We start from the raw sequence: 6071 nt of genomic DNA, 5'->3' as shown, positions 1-6071 counted from the left end.
TAACCTATTCACATTCAACAAGGAAGGGATTTCGCCCCTACATCGACATTGGGGGCCCTTGTATAGGCCCACCCAGGCCCCGATGGTCTACTGGAAGGACCCAGAGAGTAATGCCTGGAAGGGTCCCTCCCCACTCCTCGCCCAGGGGCGCGGGTTTGCTTGTGTTTTCCCAGATGATGCATCACAGCCAATCTGGATCCCAGGAAGAGCAATCCGACCCGCCACCAGCAGCCACGCGTCTAACGAGACGAGAACGCCGTCGTCTCCGCAACCTGGTGTACCAGATGACAACCTTGCACCTAGACCGGGAGCCGAGTCCGGAGATACCCCCGGAGAGACAAGAAATCATGGAGATTATGCGCCTATACAGACGGGCAAAAGCAAGCCCCCTGCACCTCCATAACCCCCACCCAAGCATTGCTTCCCTTCTAATGATCATGTTTGCCCTCGCCTCTTCCACCCAGGCCAACTCACTACACCAACCTTTTAACTGGACAGTCCATATCATGGGGGGAATAGAGAAGGACCTCCTCTATAATGTTACAGCCGAGGCTCCTTCGTTTACTGCCAGCATTTGTGATTTGGTTCAATTCACAGGGTTAAACAACAATAATTGGTTAAAGAATCAATGTCAAGGCGGCCTCGTTTCTGGTTATTACATTTGTCCCTCCACAGGCAAAGGCTGTGCTGACCCCTTGCATTTTTATTGCCCCTCCTGGGGGTGTGAAACAATGGCCTACGGATGGTCTGGAGCTCCCAATAGAGATCAGCACCTCCAAGTGTCATGGACAAAGCCAAATTGGCGCATTATAACCCTTAAGGTTAAAAACCCCGGCGAGGACAATTGGCTTAGTGGCCGCACATATGGCCTCCGCCTCTACATGGAGGGCTATGATTGGGGTGGTCTCTTCTCCATACAAAAGAGACACCCCACTGCCACCGATCCGAGCGGCGTTGGCCCCAACAAAGTCCTTAACCCCCTTAATCCACGGCCCTCCAGCCGCACCTCAGCTGCAAACAGCGCATCGCCAACCCCACCACCCCAACCTTTTCTGCCCCCCTCTCATTACTCCTCTCCCCTCCTCGGCCTTATCCAAGCGGCCTTCACCTCAGTGAATTCCTCCCACCCCAATCTTACCTCCTCCTGTTGGCTTTGCCTCTCCACCTCCTCCTCCCTGTATGAGCCCGTCGCCTCCAACCTCTCCTTTTCGGAAAATACAGAGAATAGCCCCTCGGAATGCAATTGGAATACCTCTGCCGTCCCCCTAACCTTTCATTCAGTTTCCTCCACAGGAAAGTGCATCCGCCCTCTCTCATACAACTCTCCCAACCTCACAGCTTGTGCCAACTACTCATCCCCCGACAGCTCTGCCAAATTTCTTATTCCCCACAACTCCTCCCAATGGCTCTGCTCCTCTACAGGACTTACCCCCTGCCTTAACGTGCGAACCCTCAATACAACTCATGAAACTTGCCTCCTAATTGTCCTTATCCCTAGGGTCCTATACCACAGCGAGGAAGACTTCTTCCTCCGCCTAGAAAGAACTGCAGCTCCTGCCCCTCTGCAAAAGCGAGAGCCCATCACCACCCTCACGGTCGCCACCCTCCTAGGTCTTGCAGGCGCTGGCACCGGAATCGCTGCGCTAGCCAGTCAAGGCTCCGCCCTAACTCACCTCCGGGCGGCTGTTGACGAGGACATTCGTCACCTACAAAACGCTATTTCCCATCTTAAAAATTCTGTTAACTCCCTCTCTGAGGTCGTGCTCCAAAACCGCCGAGGTCTCGACCTTCTCCTCAAAGAAGGAGGCCTTTGCGCCGCCCTAGGAGAAGAATGCTGTGTATATGCCAATTCCACAGGTCTCGCCGAAAACAGCCTAAAGAAGGTCCGAGAGGGACTAGAACAACGCAGAAGGAACCGTGAAGCCACCAACTATTGGTCCCACATCTTTGCCCCCCTCCTCCCATACCTCCTCCCTCTCATCGGCCCCCTACTAATGATTATTCTAGCTCTCACCCTAGGGCCCTGTGTTATCCGCAAACTTGCCCAACTTGCTAAAAGCCAGGCCAATGCTGTCTTCTCATCGTTTGTGCAAGTCCAGTATCAACGACTTGCCTCTACTGAAGAAGCTAGCCCTCCGCAGCGTCACCACCCTCGTCCATCCCGCAAGCAGCGAGGCCCCTCTCGAGCGCCCGGGCGCCACACCAACGCCGAGCTCCAGCCTCTCTGAGCGGCCGTCAATCCTTTTCCCCTCCCCGGCCTCCCCTTTCCCTCATCCCTTGACGGATCTCTCCTGTGAGCTTCTTCTTCTAATTAGAAAAGAAGGGGGAATTGCGGGTTGCTGGTGCTGAGTTCCAACTTGGCGGGCCGGGGCCAGGGAACCTGGTCAGCCCCTGGGGGAGGCGATGGGCATGGGCAGTAGCGCCCTCCACAGCCCCCCCCCAGGGAACCTGGCCAGCCCCTGGAGAGGGTAGTGGGCATGGGCAGTAATACCCTCCACAGCCCCCCGGGCCTGAGAAAGTGGAGCCGGCTACAGGCCCCACCTCCCTCACCCAAAATACAACCGTTAGAGGAAGCTTGCCAGAGAAAACCGCCCCCTTTATCTTGCCAGCACACTCCCCGTTGCCAGAGCAACTCCCGCCACCGCCAGTGCGCATACACCGTTGCCAGAGCAACTCCCGCCCCTTTTCAAACGACCTCCGCGCCCTCTCAGAACCAATCCTAGCCTTTATCCCCTCAACATTGCCATGTAAGGACCCCACACCCCTAACACCGACCCCGCCCTCTATGCCACCCTATATAACTTGTGCTCACCCCTGAATAAAGGCTTTTTTTTCTACTACCTTGAAAAGAGAGTGTCTCGCGTTCCTCTCTCGCCGCCCTCCACACCTTGCACGCCTCCGCCGGGGACTCGGCCAAGTCCCCCGCCTCACCTTCGCCTCCGGGAAGAGCTGCCGCCGGTACCCCTCAAGCAACGCTGAGCGCAGAGGGTTCCGTGACTGCACGCCCCTAGCTGCGACCGCAACTTGGAAGAGTGAGGACCCAAGAACTTTCACAGAGCTGAGCATTTTGGTGCTCCCCCACCAGGGAAGGGACAAAGGACAGAAGGCAGTTGGCTGCCAGCATGGAAGAAAGAACTTGGGCGGAATTCTGTTCAGTCGATAAAATGAAGTCATCTCCACTGCCAAGATGGCATTTTTGATCCCTGCAGCATGGCTTTTTGAAGATCCAAGATTTAATCAACAACATTAATTGGTAGAAATCCATGACTTCTACAGAGAAAACCCAGTAGGCGCTTTCTTCCAGAAGGCAGGCAGAATTAATTGGAGAGAATGGTTATGTGAACTCGGTAAATCAAATGAGTTCCTCAAACCCAGACTCTCTCAAATGCTGTTGATTTAACAGGAAATCTTTAAAGTCCTCTGTTGTCCCTCCGCTGCTCTGGCCAATCTGTTGACCACAGAGTAAGGACCTCAGGGTGACTTTCCGGCAGCCTTAAAAACAAGAAGTATGGTAGTGCAGAGCCCTGTGCCTTGAAACACCTCTTGCTTGTAGCATGAGCCTCCTCTTCCTTAGCTGCATCACTTCTCAAAGGGGAAAAAACAACAGTCAACCACCCGACAAAATGGCTGTGAGGACACAAAAGATGAAAATAGTAGTTAGAATCCTCTTGTAAAGGGTTATGATTATCAAGGTGTCTTTTTTTTAATAATTTGATCTTATTGAGATATATTCACATACCATGCAGTCATAAAAAGTGTACAATCAATTGTTCACAATACTACCATATAGTTCTGTGTCCATCACGAAAATTAATTTTTGAACATCTTCATTACCACACACACAAAAGTAATAAGAATGAAAGTTAAAGTGAAAAAGAACAATTAAAGTAAAAAAGAACACTGGGTGCTTTTTTTTCCCCGTTTTTTTTTTTACTCATCCTTCCATACACTGGACAAAGGGGAGTGTGGTCCATATGGCTTTCCCAATCACATTGTCACCCCTCATAAGCTACATTTTTATACAATCATCTTCAATATTCAAGGGTTCCGGGTTGCAGTTTGATAGTTTCAGGTATTTACTGCTAGCTATTCCAATTCATTAGAACCTAAAAAGGGTTATCTATATTATGCATAAGGGTGCCCACCAGAGTGACCTCTCAGCTCCTTTTGGAATCTCTCTGCCACTGAAACTTTTATCTAAAATTTTCCAAAATTTGCAAGCACTCTATACCCACCAAGCAATAAGTCTCCCTTCTCCCCTACCCCCAGCCCCTGGCAACCTCCAATGTACCTTTGGTCTCTACAGATTAGCTACTTCAAGGTATTTCATAAAAGTGAAAAAAAATCAGGCAATATTTGCTTATTTCACTTGCATAATGTTGTCAAGTGTCCTCCATGTAGCAGCAGTTCTGAGAACTTCATTCCTTCTTAGAGCCAGATAATAATCCATCGTGTGCATGTTCCACATTTTGTTGATCAATACATCTATTAGTGGACCCTTAAAACTTCCCCAATGGCATATAGCTTGCTGCTTCCTGCCTATTTCCTTTCTTACCTCCCCCCAATACGGTACCTGTCTCCACCTAAGATGCTGCTAAGTCATAGAGTGTGTCCCACCAGCACACCTGACACTCACCCCAGAACCTGTGAATGGGAGTGTCTTCTCACTTTTGGCTTCCCTTCAAGCTTCACTTTTAGCTTCAGGACCCCTCTCTTCTCTTCTCCTTCATATGAGGAAAAATCATTCCAGCCCCTTATGTCTACAAGTTATGCAATCAGCACACTTTTCTACTTGCAGTAATTGGTGTTTAATTTACATGGAGAGGAAGAGAAAAAGAGCTGTAAGCCAAGGGCTTCCTCTCGTGTCTCTGAGGTGGATGAGACAGTTTGTAGCAGGAACCAGAAGAAGATTTGCAAAGTGGTCTGCAGGTGTTTGGGACACAGTAAAAAATAATATGCCCACTAAAAAGTCTTCAAAAAAAGTTGGATACGTAAGGGAGTAAAAGAGTTCAAAAAATGCATCACTAGAACTCATGTACTTGCACAAAGTTCTCTAGAGATCTCAGAAGGAACCCTGGGCCTGTTGGAAGCTTTGGACTCAGGTGGTTCCCTTCCTTTTCCTGCCTATTAAGGTAATCATACACTTTCTCTCCTTTTTCTATTAATATGATGAATTGCATTGATTGACTTTCCAATGTCAATCAACCTTGCCATCCTGGGGTAAATTCCACTGGTCATGGTGTCTTATTTTTTTAATATATGTTTTTTGGATCCAATTTGCTAATATTTTGTTAAGAATTTCTTATATGTGTTCATGACAGATATTGGTCTGTAATTTTCTTTTCTTATAGTATCTTTGTCAGATTTTGGTACTAGGGTAATGTTAGCCTCATAGAATGAGTTAGGAAATGTTTCTTCCCTCTCTATGGCTGGAAGAGTTTGTGTAGGGTTGGTAATTTTTCCTTAAATGTTTGATAGAATTCACTAATGATGCAATCTGAACCTGGAAATTTCTTTGGGGGCAGAAAATTAAATTTTACTCCAATTTCTTCCTAGGACTACTCATGTTTTCTATTTTTTCTTGTGTCAGCTTTTTGTGCTTCCCAATGAATTTGTTCATTTTGTCTTAGTTGTTGAATTCATTGCCATAGAGTTGTTGACAATATTCCCTTGTTATTTTCTTAGCATTGTTAGGATCGCTAGCTTTCTTCCTTTCTGAAACACTTTATTCCAGAACCTTCTGTATTAGGTTTTCTGTTGTCTCACTGGACACTTCCTCTTAGTTCCTATATTAGTTAGGGTTCTCTACAGAAACAGAATCAATGAGAAATATCTATTAATATAAGATTTATAAAAGTGTCTGATGCAACTGTGGGTATGCATGAGTCCAAATTCTGTAGGGCAGGCAGCAAACTGGCAACTCCAATGAAGATGTTCAATGAACTCCTCAGGCAATGAGCTGACAACTTCGACATTTCCTCAGGAAACGCTTCACTGGTCAGCCGAAGAAGAAGTGAAGGTCCTCTATCTGTCTTGCTTAAGTCTTCAGCTGATTGGATTAAATCCAGCTG

Source organism: Choloepus didactylus (assembly GCF_015220235.1).
Source record: "Choloepus didactylus isolate mChoDid1 chromosome X unlocalized genomic scaffold, mChoDid1.pri SUPER_X_unloc3, whole genome shotgun sequence".
Lineage (NCBI taxonomy): Eukaryota > Metazoa > Chordata > Mammalia > Pilosa > Megalonychidae > Choloepus > Choloepus didactylus.
Note: the sequence above shows the minus strand (reverse complement) of the source record.